Below are 20387 nucleotides of genomic sequence, written 5' to 3'. Positions count from 1 at the left end.
ATGTGGAGACTTAGAGAGAAACGAGCTCATAGCCAGGTAGGAAATAAAGCATCCAAGGATGCTGGCTGCCAGGAATGAAGCTGACTTCTGATGCCATGTATTACCTTGTTGACTCTGCTCCTGCTGAAGAACAGAAGGGAGCAAAACAGAGCAGAAAAGGAGAATGAGAAGAGATAGAGGGAACAAAAGCAACCACTGACTTTCCCCTTTGTGCCACTATAATCTGGTACAAATCTGGGTACAGTTGTTGTCTCATTCCTAGAACCCAAAGCCATACCTCATCTATAGCAATGGAGCCGGACTGATGAGTCCTATGAAGAGAGCAGTCTTTTCCTAACAACCAAATCTCTCAAAACTTCTGAAATGCTTATTATACTTTGTTAATTTTATTAATAAGGTTAATAATGATTTATTAACAACTATACTTTATTAATTTGTACCACATCCTTTATGAGGGCATGTGAATACCTTGGAATATGTGTGTACCTCCATATTTATTATGTTATTTCCTTTATAATAAAAGCATAAAGAGCAAAGGAATTATATTATTTCTGTTTGCTTCTATGGTGAATTTCCACAAACTAAGTAGCTTAATATAGTACAAAACTTGTTTTCTTATAGGTCAAAATCTGACCCTCTTCCTACTATAATAAGATCAAGGAGTTGGAAGGAGTGATGCTTGACTTGTAGCCTCTCTCTCTTCAACCAGCAACAATTAGTAGCACCCATTTACCATTTAGAATCTGACTTCTGTTGCCTTATCTTTACACCAGCCTGGGAAGTTTTTGGGTTTTTAGGATATAAGTGATTAGAACAGTCTTATAATAAGATAATCTCCCCAACTTGAGATTTGTACCTGCTCTTCTGCAAAACTCCCTTTGCTGTACATGATAACCTGTGTTAGATTCTGGAAAAGTATTAGTTACTTTTCTCTTGCTGTGATAAAATACGACCAAGGCAACCTATAGATTGAAGTGTTCACCTGGACTTATAATTGCAGACAGACCATGATAACAGGAAAGTGTAACTGCAAGCATCCAGTGTGGCTGCGGGAGTAAAATGCTGAGAGACCACACATCCTTAACCATAAGCACCAAGCAGAGTGAGTGAACTGGAAATGGAATGGGACTTTTTTTTTGTCTAACCTCCCCACCCCCAGTAGTATACTTTCTCCAGCAAGGCTGCATCACCTAAACATCCTCCAACACTGCCACTGGGTGCAAAGTGTTCAAATACCTGAGACTATGTGGGGGGCATTTCGCTTTTAAACAACTACTGATTTCTCTGGGGGGGTTGGTATTTTACCTGTCACTGTGAACTTGTCTGTCTTCAGTCTTCATTGTATTCAATGCCATAAATGTTCACTGCTTTATATTCAATAAGCTTTACTAGAATGAAAGAATTTAGATGGAGCAGACTTTCTTGAACCACCAGCCCCCAAATCATGTCACAGAAACTTATTAATTTCGAATGTTTGGCCTTAGCTTAGGTTTCATTCTACCTATTTTTTTTTTTAAAAAAACTAAAATGACCCCATTTCCATTAATCTATGTGCTTCCCTGAGGCTCATTTACCTTATCTACATACTTTCCATCCTGCTTTCCTGCTTCCTCCATATCTGTCTGTCTGGCCCCTGACAGGCTTCCCTTTTCTCTCTGTCCACCAGCCCTGCCTACCCCTCCTCTGCCTAGCTCTGGCAATTCAGCTTTTTATTAGACCAATCAGGTGCCTTAGGCAGGCAAGGTCAAACAGCAACACATCTTTACATAATTAAGCAAAAGCAGCATAAACAAAAGGAACACATCTTTACATAGTTAAACAAATATTCTATTCCATAACACTTAGATAATGTTAGGGTAAGGCAAGTTTTATATTCTTTTTTTTTTTTTTATCTTATTCTTAGCCTGGCTCATCTGGAACCCTCTTTAGCTGTCAAAGGGGAGTTTATTTTATAATAATCTAGTAATAACCTATAAACAAACTGGGGTATTTACCCATAAGTAACCCCAAGTGTAAAATGTTCATTTGGCTATGAATTCTTTGGAATGCTGGTCCCATATGTTCTACCTGCTCTGGCCATCTGAGCACTCAGCACTGACTGTCACATGTACATCCAGGAACTCTGAGAAATGAAGAGCAGCTCTTACAAACAAATGAAGAAGCTCCCAATTTGATTACATCTCAACAATGCAATCACTCAGACAACTGAAACCTTATACTTGGCTTTCTTCTGCAGTGAACTCATTAGACACAATCACACAAGTGCATAAGGGCAAACGGAGACCCACACATCTCTTCTCAAAGGTCTGCTTGAATAATGTGCAATTTAAATCATTGTTACCATGCAACACAATCTGTGGTTGGATAATGTTGAACAATTGTTCAATTCTAAAGGAAAACAGCTGCAGTATTATGAAGCTATTTCTAACTTGCTGACTTACCAGTCTGTTCTGCAGCTCAGTGGTAGAGCACTTACTAAACCTGTGCAAGAGCCTCTGTTCAACCCCTAGTATCTAAACAATGTCTAAGGCAAAACAGACTTACTATCATGAGTCAAACAGTCTGTCTCTGCCAACACTGGGATTATTTTGCTGACAGAATTTTTGTCACCCTATTCTTTTCCTAAGTAATGTTGTACTTCAGTGAAAAATGTTAAGGGAATTCTTCTAAACTTACACAGAATAATAGTGTTCTGGCTCTTGATACAGAGTATGTACAAACACACAGAAGTCTCTTTTTATCTGTCTACAGCCAGGGATACCAGTGAGGAAAACTCACAGGGATGCTAAAGTGGATAAAAATCTAGATTCTCTAATAAGATGTCTCAGTTTACAGATTCCCAGGCCAACACATTAACACTAGACCTAATCTGTTTGGTCTCTTTCTACCTACTTACCTGGAGACATCCACAATGCTAACATAATTATAAGCTTGCCATTGCAATATCATGTCCTATAGCTTTGTGTCCCCCAATTGCCCATGTTTTAAGATTGTTTTAATTTTTTTTGCCATTCTTCTTGTGTTTTCTGCCCTGTCTCCCATAATACACAATACAATTAAGCTATTGATAACTGATAGTCTTCTATAACAGCCAAGAAAATAGATTATTTATCTAAATAAATTCATACCACAATATGATTAACTGAATATATTACTTACAATTTGAAAGTAGAACATGTTTCCAAAGTGATTTTTTTTTTCAAGAAGTAGGAATTGTACCAGTTTTGTTTATTCTTGGACCTCCAACACCAATCTCTAAACAGAAATGAGTACACCATGTTTGGTAGCTGACTGGAAGACCAGAGGAAGTAGCTCTAACTGAAGGGTTCATCTTGGTGGCCATGTTTTTCTTCCACTTCATACAGCCTTATCTTTGGTAGCTGATGATTAAGATAAGCAGCATTTGTCACATTTGTTTGCTATTCTCTCTGCATGGCAAGAAATTTGCCTTATCTTCTTATGTAGTAACAAATTCATGTAAGTGTTATGGGTTTCTGGAAAGTTCTTGCTTGGGAAATGGCTCTTCTTCCAAAAGTTATGGGGGATGGGATCAATCTAGATTAGAAAGAGATAAAAGACATCTCTGAGTTGGAAAGTGCAGTTCACCACAGAACATGCCAAATAACAAGAGTGTTGACTGAATTGAGTTTGAGGGATGAGGGACCTTGTGGAGGATATATAGCCTGAGTTTAGGTTTCTGATCTAGATACAGTAGTGGTATATTGTCACAAATATCACCTAATGGCTTTGATGGGTGGTTTTCTCTCACTGCTTCCAAAGCATACCCCAAACCAATTCATCTGTAAAACTTAAGGTCTTCAATTAAGATTGTTCTAAATTATTTTCCTTCAAAAATCAAGATGTCAGCAGCCACTGTACAATTTTGAGACTATGTTAACCATCTCCAGAAGGATTTTTCTAATTAATCACACAAAATAACAGTTGTGCTAGAATTCAGTAGTATATTTTTCAATGAGTTCAACCGTGTACCAGGTAAAAGCTAAACACAGGAAATAACATGGCCTCTGCTTAAGGGGAAATGCATAATAATGCCCACCAGGGAAATGAAACCAATTGGACCTGATTGTAGTGTCCCTTCTTGGCCCTTCCTGCCCACTTTTCTCTTCCTTTTGTCACTCTCTCATTCTGGGGATAGAAAAACACTGGCAAGGAGTGTAAGAAGCAATAACAAAAGAAACAGGTAAAAAGATAAAGAACTGGCCCAGTGGGCAAGGAAGTGAATTACATAACTATAAAACCATACGTGAAGAACTTTGTACAGACCAAAGATGAGTAGAAAGAGGCGCTGTGCCTGTGAGTAGCTTGGAGTGGGAAAGAATCCTATCATCTCACTTTTTCCTGGTTTATTTTGCTGGATGGATTTGATAACTTCGAATTCCTCAGTGACTCTCCTTTCTCATTTCCCATCTTCTCCGCTCATTTTCTTCCCCTTTTTACACTATTTTCAAGCCCCTACTTGAAGTTTAAAAAAAATTTTACAGGCCCAGAGTTTACATATAACTCTGTAGTCTGTGTCTGCACCAATATATATTCTTTACCTATAAAGTACATATAACAACACCTGTCCACATCCTGAAACAGGACTGTGCAAGCCATGTAGGAGGACATGTAAAAATCAATTACTTGGCATCATTGTCACCATCTCTTCTCTCAGATCATCACATTACTCCACATAACCACATGGCTCTGGGGCTCTATGCCTATTCATGAGTTTGAATACCCACAGTTTTACCCGCGTACCATTTTAAATGCCATCGTATTTGCCTATGCTGCTGCTTTAGCTAGGGTCTCTACTGCTGTGATTGAACAACAAGACCATCAACAACTTGGGAAGAAAAGGGTTTATTTTCTTTATACTTCCACATGATATTGAAGGAAGTTAGGGCAGGAAATAAAGACAGGAACCTAGCATAGGAACTGAAGCAGAAGCCAGGAAAGAATGCTGCTCATTGGCTTGTGCCCATGGATTGTTCAGCTCTCTTTGTTTATATATTCAGGGCCATTTGCCCAGGGATGGCACTACACAGTGATCTGGGCTCTCCCTCATCATCCATTAATCAAGAAAATGCCCCAGAGGGTTTGACCAATCAGTTGAAGTTGCCTCTTCCCAAATGACTCTAACTTGTGTCAAATTGATATTAAAATTTAGCAAGGACAGCTATCTTCATATTTTCCTTTTTGTGTCTGTACTGCATTTTCATTAAATGACTGTAAACCACATAAATCCTAAATCTATTTTTACAGTATGATTTGGATATGGAATGCACCCTTCTTCCCACCAAAGGCTTATATATTGATGACTTGTTTTTCAGTGAATATGGTGTTTAGTGTGCAGCTATGGAGAGGCAGCGGGAGGGTCTGATTTTATGAATGGATTAATTAACCAATGATTTTACCACATTATTGGGAGGTGATGGAAACATTTGAACATGGGCATTGTCAATGTATGATTTTGATGTATGAACCTTGTCCCCTCTTTTTCTTTTCTGTGACTCTCCACTTCCTATCCACCATGAGGTAACACTCTCTACCATAGGTTAAGATGGCCATGTACTTTACTGACTGAGACATCTCCCTAGTCCATATGTATACAATTTTAAAGGAATGTCTACAAATGGCCATCAGGAACATAAGACAAAATATACAATGTTAGAGTAAATCAAATCTAAAATATCATATTTCATAACTACCATGATTAAAAAAGCAAAAGATAAGGTGTGGAGAAAAGTGAGCTCTTGAATAGTTTGCAGGAATGTACATTAGCACAATTACTATGGAAAACACTTTAATAGCCAAAAAATGAAAACAAACAAAAAATCCTATGTATCCATGAAGCGATGATTAAAGAAAATGTGGCATATACACAGTGAACTAGGATGTAACCATGGAAAGAGAACAGTTCTATGATTTATAATAACATGGATTAAAATGGAGGTCAGTATATCAAATGAAATAAGCCAAGCATAAAAAGGGAAGTCCTATATGACCTCATTCATGTGTGGAATGTTCAAAGAAGAAGATAATCTCATAGAAATAAGAATTGAATGGTTGCCACCAGACACTAGTGAAACAAGAGGAGAAAGAGAGGTGGAAAGTTGTTTAGTGGGTACTGAGTTATAGTGATATAGCAAAAACAAGACCTGGTGTTTTTATCATGCAGTGGGGTGACCATTGTTAAGACAATAACACCATGTGTATAAAAAGATATAACTGTGAAGAAAGTAACTGTTTGTGAAGATGTGTATTTGCCTTAGTTTGAATATCATACTACATATGCATGTATTGAAATGTCACATTACAGCAACATAACTGTACATTTTTAAATATCAGTCAATAATAAAAAGGAAAACCAAGTTATTCATATTATAACTAATAGAACTTGGTTTTAATATTTATTTTCACGGTAGTTAGTTAATTCTTTTTGGTCTACTTAATTGCCCTCTTTTGAAATTATCCTTAAAACTCTTTTGATTATTTATAGGAGATTAAGAGATGTAGAGAAAATCTTGACCTCTCTAACATTTATATACCAAATGTATTTTTTGAACACTGCTCATATCAGCTCATTTTCATGAAGAACATTTGTTAAAATAATTTTAAAAATTTCTAAACATTACAGAAAAATAAAAACATTTGTGCCACAAGTTACTTCATAAAAAACATACAAGTCCACATTTCGTCTTATTTAGTTCTTATTTGCATTCCTGCCCCTCTTTGAACCACCATCACCCCATCTCTTTCAAATCCAGGGCCTCTTTTTCCTTAATTATCATTGTTTTACACACACATACACACACACACACACACACACACACACACACACACACACACACACAACCCCCCCAAAAATGTAATACATAATTATAATCTTGTAAGTGCACTTAGGGTATGTTTTTAGGGCTGACCACTCAGGATTTGATAACATCCCTATGGAAGACAGATTCTTCTCAGCAGTCATTAATTGCTCATAGTTCATCATGGTGCTCCAAGACTTCTGCCATCCATATTGTCATATCTACTAATTTTGTCTTTGTGCTGGTTTTGCTTAGGTGACTATGTTGTTGAGACATCGTGGGTCAAGCTTTGTGGTTATAGACAGAAGCCACAATTTCACAACAGACTTCTGGTTCCTTGGGCTCTTATAGTCTTTCTGTCTCCTCTTCTGAGGTGTTCCCTGAGTTGTGGATATGGAGTTATCCTGTAAATATATTAATTTGTGTTTGGGCATTATTCCCTGCATTTTGACTAGCTGTAGATCTCTGTGATGGGCTCCATCTGTTATAAAAGGGAACTTCTTTGATGGGGTGTGTATGTGGGGAGGTGATAGTTGACACTTACCTGACTGGACCCAGGCACAGGGTAAACATCCTGGCTAAGGCCTCTGGGTTGGATGTCATGATGCCAAGATACAGTTAAGTGATCTGACTAGACTGGGCTTATGAATAAAATACATAACTGGGAATATAACTGAGGATTGTGAAATGCCCTTGTTTAGCTCTTTAGAATTATTACATTAAAATAAAAATTAAATGAGGGTTGGGAATGTAGCTCAGTTGACTTGCCTCGTATGCATCAGGATCTGAATTTCACCTCAGTAGCTCCTAAACCAGCCATGGTCATTCATGCCTATAATTTCAGCATTTCCAATGTGGAGATATGGAGGTCAGAAGCTTAAAGTCATCCTTACATAGTTAATTCAAGGCTAACCTGGGCTACATGAGGTCCTGTCAAAATGTAATTGAATGAAGCAAATGTGATCTTGGACTGGAGATCTAGACTTCTAATTTATACAACACAGACATTCTTTTCAATATACCTTACTTGGTTGCTATTTACTATCAAACAAACCCAAATATTTGTAGTGTATGAATACTTTAAAGTAAACTAGTGTCTGAGAAGAGAGGTTAGTCAATAGCTTGCAAACATCTCTGTGTTTCTCTATATTCATTTTGCTACTGATACATCTTTTTCAATGAATGAAGCAGATCTGAGCACATTCAATAAAGGAATGCAAAAATTACCAGGTTTGGACTTTCCTTCACAGCTAGAAGGATTCTGTTGAGTCTGCCAGCAGGGGATTTTGCGTATTAATACCCCACCTGGAAGAGATGACATGTTGAAAATGAGATTAACACTTCCCTGTTTTACATTAACTAAGGCTAAAGTGTCATTTGCCTTATCAGGAGAAAATATTCAATGCCAAAGTGATAGGGTTGAGAAAAAGGTATGGTTTTAAGAAAAATGTTAACATATGAAGGATGTTTGCTGTGGTGTAATGATTCTTTGAAGATAAACACCCTGCATGGATAAGAGCCAAAATAATAAGAATGGCTCAAAAGCTAAATATAAACATGTGTAGCACACCAACTCATTTCTAAGCCAATGCCAACTGACACAGTAAACAATTTGTTAGTGCTTTAAATATTTTTAGAAGTAGCTCACGAATCCACTGTGTCCAGGGTACCAATTCCAAAGTATTTGTTGCCAATTCTAGAGCAGCCTAGAAAGTGTAAATGAAACGATTTGTTCACTCAAATATAAGGTGATACTTCTTAACCTCTAATGTCACAATCCATCTTGCTATGATTTTATTTTTTACTAAGTGAATGTTTAGGTTAATAAATCAAAAATTCTAATCAAGGAAAGCCTTAAAATCACTATCAGATCTAAATGAAAATGGAAAGTACATGTGAGTCAAAAGTAGCTTTCTCAGGCCAAGGAGGTTGGGACATATACTTCACTCACTAGCCTCCCTAGGTGGGGGTTGGTGTTGCTAGAGAAGCCGGAATAGAAGAGGTAAGTTCTTTATGTACCATGACTCGAGGTGTGGTTGTTCAGTAAGATAACAGCCATATGCAGAATAGAAATCCAACTCCAATAGGTGACTGAAGAGAGGAAGGAGAGAGAGAAGAGAGCTGCTCTAGGAAGATTTGGCTCCATTTCCCAGAGGGTACATGGGCAGGGTGTTAACAAGTCAGATAGGAAATGAGGGGTAAAGCTTTCAGGTAAAATGGACAGATACACTACTTTTGGTGTCATGGGAAGGTGGGACATCATGGTTAAACAGGCAGCTGGCTTGTGTCAAGAGCAGTGAAGTTGTTATAGAAATGACTGTAGGACATCCAAAAACAAAACAAGACAAAGCAACAACAACAAACAAAACAAAACAAAAACAACCAAAACAAACAAACAAATAAACAAAAACAGACTCTGGACTTTATTCTGCTTGCTAAGTACCTACTATTTTATATAAAAAATAAAAAAAAAAACAGTGGCTATTGTTTGTGCTTATATTGGACCATCTAGTTGGTGTTATCTTATAAAGTCTCAATGAGAAGGAAGAAAGGTAGAAAGGGATGAAAACAACATTCAATTTTTTTTTAATTTTTATTTTTTTTTTTTTTTTTAGGAATGTCAGCCATGTGCAGTTGAGACTCCACTCTAACTACTGTCATTCATTGTCCCAAGGTGACACTGGTCTGTACTATTCAAAAGGAGTTGGGAGGACAGGCAGTTAAGGTAGGGCAAAGTAAGGCAACTTAATGCCTTCCCCAGAGAGGCTGAAGAGGTCCTGCTTGTGGAGAAAATGATAATAGTCATGACAGCAATAACCAAAGAGTGCAGAGTGGGGTGGGCAATGAGTTTGGACAACTGAGATGAGATGGACAGAAGAGGTAGAAGTGACCTTTGTGGGTGTTGCAGGAGGATTTGTGAGTGATGCAAAGTAAGGACCCCTGGGCCATGAGGCAGGATGTGCAAACACATCTTCAGAGTTTCCAAAGATGAAGGAGAACACACATTGCATCATCAGGACCACAGAGAACAAATCCTCCCAGGAAGTCATGTCTTTTTGTACTAGATGTTTTGAAGCAGAGTTGGGATGGGGATTGTTTGGGGGGGGGGAGGAAAGAGGAGGGGAAATCACTGAGAAAAATTAAACAGACTGAAAGGAGGGTAAGACTATGAAGGTAAATGTTTACCTCTCAGCTGCTTTGTGTCTCTTGAAATGAAGTTGGTTTTGAATAGTGCTGCGTGTGTACTGTGGAATGTGGGCATTGTGAGCAAATTGACTGTCTCAGATGATTTGACACATTTTGATTTCTGCTTAGGAAAATATCTGTTAATCCTATTAGAAAGAGAAGGAGAAGGGTCCTGAGCAGAAAGGCAAAAGATCAAACTCCTTCCCATCTTGTGCAGGCTTTCCCTAGCCCAAGTATTAAAATCTTTGCCATTTCCAGAAGACCTCATGCCTCACCAGTGACCTGCTTGGCATGGCATCAAAATCCCTTCTCCATCTCTTCATCTCTTGCCTGGCACAGGCAGAAAGCAAGACAGGACTGTATGGCTGCCATCTCTGTGGCAAATAACAGGAGAAAAATAAATCTTATTTTATGCTTTTCTCTTGATATAATTTTCCTTCTTCCTTCCCTCCTTTCCTTTCTTGTTTCTGTGGTTCACTGTTTGCTAATATCCAACCACAGACCATTCTTTGTGTTTGGCAGAGGCAGCAGTTTTATTGTTTGGTAAATCCGGGGGGTGGTATGGTGTCTAGTCCCAACCTCCCCCAGGAAGGTTAACTACCTCCATCCTACTCTCAAAGGGGGAAAAATGCCAACCACAGATTCCCCTATCTGCCATGCTTTCTACAGAAAAAGCAGATCTGTTGCTGCCCAGAGGTACTTTTGATACTCAACAATGGTGTTATCTCCATGTTGCAGTTCAACTTTGGGGACCAGGGGAAGATATCTAGAATCGGAATCTAAAGAATGCAAATTACAGATGAGGAAAAAAAGGCAAGACTTTTTCCCTCTCTAACTCCTTTCTGGGTTCTGGAGCGCAGGTATGCCTGATCAAAGGTTTGCTCATCTGGCTCAAGAGCTAGTGCTGGAGCCCAGCATGCACCTAGAAATATGCACTCACAATCCTAGGAAACTGTGTTCATTAAACTCCACCGGCAGGTCCTCACCCAGAATCTGCTCCATGCCAAAGCTGCATGCTGCTGTTAATCCCCTTTATAGATCAGGCAGTAAAATAAAGAGGGTGGGGCTGAAGGGCAGGGGAGTCTGTACACTTGTTTGGAGAAGAAGAAAAGGGAAAACACAGGGATTTTGTGTTCTCTCCTTTATGCTCTGAGTTGCCAGGACTGGCCAGACCACTGAGAGACACAGGGCTTTTAGCGTTCACAGTATTTTCCTTCCACGGGGTAAGTGCTACATGCGACATGGGAATTTCGAGCAAGATCACATGAATGTCTTTCAAACAGTGGTACACTGCCATTTCTGTACTGTGCCTCTCTTTTGTGAGCTAAGGAGGAAATAACAACCACAAGTGACACTACTAAGCACTTACTAGGTCCTGAGCAGATGGTATTGCTGCTTATGTCATGCCATTCCATTCTCTAAGGTCCCTGGGCAGCAGATATGGGGGCAGGTGATGCCATAGTTTAGAAAGGTGAAGAAATTTGATCGAGTAAGTAGCAAACAAGACTGGGATTTGAATCCGAAGCTTCCAAAGCCTTGCTCTTAACTTCTCCACCGTGATTCCCTCTACATACAGTTGTTCCCTTGAAAGCATGGTTTTTGGTTTTCATTTAAGATTTGAGTGACTGCTCCTTAATAACAGTTCTGCTATTATCTGTATCATTACAGTTTTCTGCAACCAAACCATAGGGTTTCTTGAAGACAGGCCCTGCTCTTTCTTACCTTCACATACCCTGCAGCTCTGAAAACAAAGCCTGCCCAGAAGGGGAGCCAAACAATTATTTGTTGAAACACTCTTTACGTTGTATCTGTATCTAAATAAAGACCCTCTGAACAAGTTCACTTCCTCAACACTGGGGCTCTCCTCTTCTTTGCAGCCAGCGTCTTCTTGTTTTGTTTTGCAAAGGTTGATTTTGAACTGGAAGGACACTGCAGTTGTCTTGTCACTTAGCGTGATTTGAAAGTGAGAGTCTGTGTAGTGCTTTCCCCTGCCCTCAGCAATCAGGCCTCATACTCATGAGGCTCTGATTGTAGGAGTTGCCTTATTTGCATTGATGAGGATGAGCCAGCTGCTAGAGCATACAGAACTGCACCTGACACAATCACTGAGTTCAGGATTAGCGAGGGGAATCAGGAATCCACTGAGCTGCACGGCAATCTCAGCCCCACATTAGAGTCACTCATGCAAAATGACCCAAATTTGCAATGAGCACAATTAGCAATCCAAAGATGCATGTTAATTTGTGGCCTAATATTTTCTACATTTCTCTAAATTAAAAATAATAAATATACCCATTTCTTGATGAGCCTGACCATAAAAATAATTCAAAGGACTACAAATCTGTAGGAAACGTGCAAACCCCAGAAAAATGTAGATTTCTTTGGATAACTGGCCACCCTGCTAAAGTTTGTCATTAAATAGCTTTATAGTGTCATTACCACCTTTGAACCAGTAGACAACAATTATATATGAGCATAACATAATAAATACAACAATGACTATAGCATATGGGAAAGAAAATTTAAACTTTAAAAGAGGATTTGAAATTTTAAATTAGGTATTATTATTTTTGAAGCTATATTTGGGTTACAAATGACCACAGATATAGTTTAGGTATTTCAGAGTCCTGAAAGTACAAGCAATTGTGCAAGGTTTTTATTAAAAAGATTTTGTAAATCAAATAAAATATTATCAAAGCCTGGGCTGTGTTTCTGCATGTTGACAGTCTATAGGTATTGAAATGCTCACCTATACTTCAGGGTGGGGGGGCACATTTTATAAAAATTGAATAAATGATCATTCGAAGCAAAAGCATGCAGTTCAAAAGCTAAACCTCCCATTGGAGAACAGAAAATTTAATGAGCTTTTAATGGAATGCAATGCTCAGAGTAGTAAATTATTTGTTAGTTGACGATGCAATCAGCATGCTGATTAAGGTTGCTTGGTTTTTTACTAAACATTAACTGAATGAAAACGGGTAGTCCTTGTTCTGCTTGGGGGGCTTTAAGGAAGCAAATGGACTTTCAGAACAGAGATTGTCAATAAAGGTGAGTGCACTCCAGGTGTCATTTGAATATGATGATAAAATACTAGTGATAAATATTTAAAAGCATTTTAAATCCACAATGTTCGCCTAGTGTATTGTGGACTCTGTTTAAAGAAACAGTGGGCCTTAGCGGGCCTAACGACGGTCCTTCTTCTCTCTCTAGAAAGGAATATCTAGATCTGCTTTTTTCTATTGTAAAAGAAAAGAGGGATGTGCTTTGAAAATATAAGCGAGCATAGACTCAGGGACTAGGAACTGCTTGGGAGTTTGGAATTAAACCTAAAGAGGGAGAGGGAGAAAGAGAGAGGGAGAGGGAAAGGGAGAGGGAGAGGGAGAGAGAGAGAGAGAGAGAGAGAAATCAAAACAAAGAAAAATATTCCGACAGGAAATAAAAGAAAACATGTGCTTGTCTGGATAGATTGAAATAAAAATTTAATTAAGCAGTTTCAAATTTTTGATATTTTAAAATTATTGCCATTAGAATATTTATAATTTTAAATTTGTGAATGATGGCATTCTAGGGACACGAGCATTGTAAGACTGGCATTATATTCTGATTTATTGGGTCTGAAGGTTTACAAAAGAACAAGAACAAAAGCAGGAAGGGAATTATGGAATTTCTGGTTATTAAGATATTAACACAGAATTTGTTAAAAATACATATCTTACTACATTTTAGTAAGTCTGTATATTAGTTGTAATTTTTTTGTTTTAGCAGAGGATTTTTTTTGTTATTAAATCTGTTTGGATCAGTGGGTTGATTTTTTTCCTCTGAAACAAGGGTGTTTTTGTTTTTCTTTCTTCCTGCCAAGTGAAGAATTGTGGGTTTGCAGGTTAATTTTCTTTGAATAGCTACAAAGTTCTTTTTCTATAAATCCCCATTAGTTTCATCATTGGTGATTCTCTGGCAATGGTCAGGTAGCCTTAAAATTCGATAAATAAGTACCTCTCACTTTTAACTATTCCTGTTTATGACCCAAGAGGTTAAAAGCCTTTGACTGGCATTTGACTTCTGACCTCATATAAATGTTATCTTATCAGTCCCTGCTTGTTAACTTGTATTGAGTGCTTGTCCCTGATGGCTTTTAGATAAAGGCTTGTGGGTTTTTTTTTTTTTTTTTTTTTTTTTTTATTTCCTATAGAAACTAAACCATTCACACGGTTTTGCACCTAGTGCACTCTAGTCTACACAGCTGTGAGGGAACTATTAGAAAACACCAATTATATTTTTATTTATTCCTGACATTGTTTTAAATTTGGCTTTACGGGTGGGATTTATGATTAAAATACATATTTATTTTAATTAACAGTAACAATTCCTAATGGTCATAATCCTTTAGTATGTTTGTCAAGAAGGTGCACGGCTTCATATTTTCTCTTTAAAAAAAAAAAAACAAAGAAAAGCAAAAAAAAAAAATTATCTTTACATTTTGTAGCAGCGTGAGATGAGCAGACAGATAATTTATGGAAATCTTGTCTCCCCAGACTTCAGAAGTCTGCTTAATGAGAGCCATCAGTAAGATACATCTTCTTTAAAAAAAAAAAAAAATCCAACAGGCCGTGAATAGGGCCTTTGTTAACCTTTGGGAAAAGGTATTCAGGCCCTCCTTTACCTTCCATCCTGAAAACTAAGAAAGCATTGGGCCTTTGATATTTTTTGCAACTGTGTGTGGTGTTCACACATTCAAGTGTACATGTGTGAGTCTAGTCACTGTGCATAAACCTAATGCATTTGAATGCTTGCATTTTAATCTCTCCACACCTCCATGCCACTGAGAGAATACTGCAGGCAGATGCTGGTTCCTCGGAGAGGCTGCTTCATTTGCTAATGATCTACAATGTGGTTCCCAAACCAAATATTACATTAACTTCTATGTAGAAAACAGGCTGTTGGGAGGGGAAAGAAGGAAGAGGCAGCCATCTTGGAGTCAGCCTGTTTTGTAGATTCATTCTTTCTTCTGCTAAGGCACAATAGTTGAAATATTATCCTTATTTTTAATTGGCCCTCAACCTAAAGCAAGAGGCATATTCAAAAGACCTTTGTATTTGTGTTTGGGGTAAAGAGAAAGTTGTAACCTCTTTGGACTTTAAATAATAACTATGACTATAGACAAGCTATACCTATTATTCTCTACCGTCCTAAATAAATATACATATAAATGAAGTATATGCCACAGCTTGTAAGAGACCTGCACAGAACCTGTTCAGGAAAACAAAAGTCTATTTGGACCATTCATTTGCTGCTATCTAAAGGATTAATATGTCAGCAAAGTTATCTGCCCTGCCTCCTCCCCCGTCTGTCTTTTTTTCTTCCCAGACATACTCTCACATGCACGCACACAAACACACACATTCAGATGCCCCACCACAGTGACATAGGGACTGTGAAACTTTTGTAAAAACAGGAATTCTCTTTCTCTCAGATCATATTCATTAGGTATGTGTAACCAAAGAGACTAGCTTTGTAAATTTTCTGTTTATTTCTCAGTGTACGGAGCGATGCTGGGGCTCTGTGATGCCCCCACACTCTGTTCATCCTGCTCATTTCCCAGCAAAACACAGGTTTGATGCAGTTTGTCCCAACTTTTCATTTCAACCATTGCTTTTCTTCAAGTGGCTAGAGTTTAAAGTGAGCAAAACGAAAGGAAAAAAGAAAAAACACCGCAGAGGGAGAAACAACCCCCCCACAAAAGTGGGGCAGGCATTCACTGCTCTCGACATTCTCAAATGTTTTCTCTGCAGTTCTAACACAAAAGCACGACCTCCCCTATTTTGATGTGTTAAAGAGCAAGGACAGGAGGAAACGTGGAAGTGGAGAAGTAAGAATTTGAAAAGCGCAAGGCGAGTATTTATCCTCTGAGTGTCCAGCATGAGTCAACAGCAGGTAGACACTGTATGGTTTAATTTTAATGTGAGGGTTTTTTCTTTTCTTTTTAATAGAAAGAGAATAGAAATTGAGTTTAAGTGCATCTGCTGAACTTTCATTGATCAATATCCCCTCCCTTTTGTATATTCGGAAGTCCATAGGTGTCTCTGAAATCCAGAGGACAAGTTTGCTATGTCCCCCTGAGAAGGGTGTGAGCAGGCCAATACGAAATTGTTGTCCAATTCTGATATTAAACTGAAGAAACTGTAAACTTTTACCCCTTCAATGTTATTAGCCTGAACTAATTTTCCTAAACAATGTTACCTACAAGCTTATAAAATTGAAATAAAAAAAGGATTTGAACAATAAGTAATAATCTAAAACACTTGTGCTGCAGTGACTAAATTCTCTGAATTCAATCTCAGGGTTCTTTCCAAGTGGACATTGTATCCTGATTATTTTTATAAAGTATATCTGTAGCTTTATATACAGATACAGAAATTTTCATATAATTTTATAATCCATGTTTTAATATATAGTCCTAAGTCCTAGTTACCTTGTAAGAAGAAGTGGTGTTTGCTTACACTAGTGTCTATAGTTAGAAATTGTTGCAGTTAGAACCAGAAGGTGAGGTACACTCAAGGCCCTCAGGGTTTTTTTGCATGGGTAGATCTCTTTATAAGTTACCTGAGAATAGGTTCAATTTATTGCTCATGTGTTCTCATATTTACCAAATAACTGTGAGAATATATTAGGAGATACAATTCATTTACTTTTTTCCCCATTTGTTGCCTCACAAATGAAGTTTGCCCTATTTGGAGAAGGCAGAGATGTTAAGGACCTTTTAGTGCTTCAGCTAGAAGTTGAGAACATAAAGTCAGAAATACTCCTCTGAAATGTTAAGGGGCAGGCTGTTGCCCACACTCCTTAGTGCAGGCTGATGCAGATGGTCTATCCTTTTTCTTCATTTCTATAAATTGGCTATGTCCTCTCCTACTTGCTTGCTTGATTTGACCACACTCTCCCTAGTATATTTTCATCATCAGTCCTAGAGCTTATTTGGGGTTTGCACTGGTGGTATTTTCCCTTACTTTCAGAACTCTGGATTCAGACTTGAAGAGCTAAGACATTTCTCTTGACATACTCAGATTCCACCCAAGATCAGAGTCGTGCTTATGGGGGAAATGAAAAAAAAAAAATAATGTCCACGGGCTTCTGATACTAAGGACATACACCTTGTCCTCGCCCTCTTGGCCTCATCTGCCTTGAAGAATGAATATATTCATCCCTAAGGTTGCTGCTTCAAAGTGACCAGTCGTATGCTAACAGGTCAGTGGCTGTCCTCTTGGACAGAGGGTCCATAAATCAGAGAAGGGTTGGTATAGCTAAAAGAGAAAGGTAGTCCAGCCTGAGGGAAGCCCCCTGTAAATCTCTCCAGGAGCTTTGTTCCTAGGCAGGGTAGGGATGGGGGTGGGAGTTGAGGTAGCCCTGGCTGTGGCTGTTATTAATGCCCTGGCCCTCCTGCAGTGGGTGCTAACTTCTTGTGCGCGAGAGTAGCCTCCACCCATCCCAAACATAGGCTGCTTGGAAAAGTCAAGCACGGCTGAGCCCTGATTTTCATTTAATAGTCAAAACCAAGATGCATTTGGACTATGATGATAGGACAGCTCCCTTGAAAAGATTATTTGAACTACAAAGGCATTCATTTAGGGCTAGCAATGTTGCAAAAGGGCCTGCTAAAAATTAGCAGCCTGTCCTGGTATTTGGAGAGCAAGAGTGACAACTTACTGGAAGTTCTCAAGGAATCATTTATATTTCACACTCCACTAGGCAGCTGATTTGAGATTGTCTGTTAGCATAACAAAGGCTCTGAGCCTGTGAACTTCAGAAACCTTTCGACCTCTTAGCTGCTGGCATGAATAGCCCCCAGTCCTGCCTATAGAGATCTCCCAAAGCTCCCCTGTTCGTGGCTAAATTGTTAATCAGGGTAATTTAATATAGTTTTCAATATGCCTCATCTCTTATTGGGAAAGGTATTCACAGCTTCCCTACCCCTGAAAAAAAAGTTCTTTTATTCAAGTGTGAGAGGGGCAGCTGCAGACAGACCCCCGTCTCTTGCTTCTCCCCCCACTCCTTCTTCCCAGCCCCAGTGTTCTGTGCAGCAACCACAGGGAAGGGCCAGAAGGAGAAACTGGGATGACATTCCCTTTGCAAGCACTCCACCCTGAACCTGAAACTCGGTGCTGTTTATCCTGGGAAACAACTGAAAAACAAACAAACAAACAAACAAACAAACAAAAAACCCAAGCTCAACCATAGCTCAAAACTAAGAGCCAACACCCAACCACACACAGACACAGACATCTCTCTCTCTCTCTCTCTCTCTCTCTCTCTCTCTCTCTCTCTCACACACACACACACACACACACACACACACACAGACCACATTCTCCTCTTACCACCACCCCTTTCCCTCCCCCTATCTCTCAGCTCAGCTGCTCTTGTGGCCCCGACAAAATACACTAGACCCCAAGGCCTGCTCATTTTCATTTTGTCATTGGACAGAGGCAGCCTGCCCTGGCCTGCACACTCCTTCACACAGCTACACCCAGCCTGTCCCCTGCATCCAGTCTCAGCGTGGCTCCCTTGCCGTGTCAATTCACATGCACATTAGCTAACTGAAGAGCTGGAGCACAAATATATTCATTTTAATCCAGTTAAGACCTAAGAGGTCTCAGAGGATATTATTCAATAGTTTGAAAACCAAGTATAAAACTCAGATTTTGCTACAGTGTTTCATCTCAGAGAGGCCTACAGTATGCCTTTCTTTCACTTCCCACCAGTGTGTGTTCAAAAAAAATAAAGTGAATAATAAAACAATTATAAGCAAAGAACCAGCCGCAGGTGGATATTTTGTTAAAATATTGTATTGTTGACTTTGTTAATTACCATACTCCTAGTGCCCAAGTGTAGATTCAGAATGAGAATTTTATACAAAGCAGGAAAATCCAGAGTCACTATTTGTGGGCTTTTCAACTAAAAGATGGAAAGATATAGTCTCTTAATCATACATTTAACCTTTCTGTTTTACATGAGGGTTTTAGACCACTTCCATTTGGGTATGTCTGGGCTGCTGTCACTGTGCTTTGCCATGGGGTTTGTGCTCTGTCTTTGTGTGTATTGAGGTCTTGTGTCTTGCACCATTTCTTGTCTGTGTCAGGGTTTGGTAGGGATGTTTTCCTCTTGGCTTCCTGATGCTGGATAAAGCCAGGGTCTAGATCCTGATGTACTTTCTTGATTTTACCTCTAGGTTGGAGTGGTCCCTGATGAGGCTGGCACGTTTGCTTCATGTACTTTGTATCCTAATCTGATGTCTCCAAGCTGCTAGTAAGGTTGGAGGCAACTCTGTTCATAGCACCAGGGAAGTGTTATTCAAGCCCCAAATCAGAAATGCAAATCCCAGATCCTCTCTCAGGTCACAGAACACAATAGTCCAATTTCTTTCCCAAGTTAATTGTTCTGGGTATTAAAAAAAAAAAAAAGTGTTAAAAAACAGGTTTCTTAGTTACTGTAAATATCACAATAGTGTCTGTAGGTAACATGTTAAAATAGAAAACAAAATAATTGTGAATAGTTAGATTATGTCACAGTCCTCAACTCTGTATTTTCCTTGGTGGTGGTGGTGGTAGGGAATCTCACAGTTTTAATTTTAGTGTTGTGGAAGTTTTTACATTATGAACATTTTTACCAATAATCTATGCACTATTCATTTTAACGTTGTGCATTTGATTTTATTCTTTGAATAATGATTGTCTTGATGTCTTAAACTAGAATATTTAGAACTATTAATTGATAGCTATTACAAACAAGTAGGTAAATATTTTTGAATTCTCTTTTAAAAGGCAAAGACAAGGAATCATTCATTCACAAATTAACACAAATGTAATTTTCATAAGATTTTAGAGAGAAATCACTGTTACTGTGGCTTTAAACTCAAGAAAGAAAAAAAATATACAGTTGGCATTTTTCAATGCTTTTGCTTAACACTGTTTTCATTAGCTTTTTCCTCATTAGAATTTATGAGCCATGTCCATTTCTATACTTTTATATCTCTGATTTCGGTTAAATTTTATAACAGAGGTTAATGAGTACAAAGGAACAGAAGGCCCATTTGCTTTCATCTATGATGCCCAATATTTTAAGGTTGTTTATATTTGAATTAAAAAATTTTCCATGATCTTAAAATATTGAAATTCATTGAAATTAATTGTAATGGAGTTAACTAACAGGGATTAAAAATAATTAAACTAAACACCACAATTTTGCTGAATTGTAATGTTTTCTTGGGCTTAAGTCATCTAATGCCCTCTCTAGCATTGCATAGGTTGGGTTTCATATTTGTGGAAGAAGAAGTGTTGGGGGGGTGGGGAGAAGGATGTGTTTTTGGAATGGTGTTTGACAGGGGGAATGAAC

The sequence above is a fragment of the Phodopus roborovskii genome, unplaced genomic scaffold, assembly GCF_943737965.1.
Source record: "Phodopus roborovskii unplaced genomic scaffold, PHOROB, whole genome shotgun sequence".
Taxonomy (NCBI): Eukaryota; Metazoa; Chordata; class Mammalia; order Rodentia; family Cricetidae; genus Phodopus; species Phodopus roborovskii.
Note: the sequence above shows the minus strand (reverse complement) of the source record.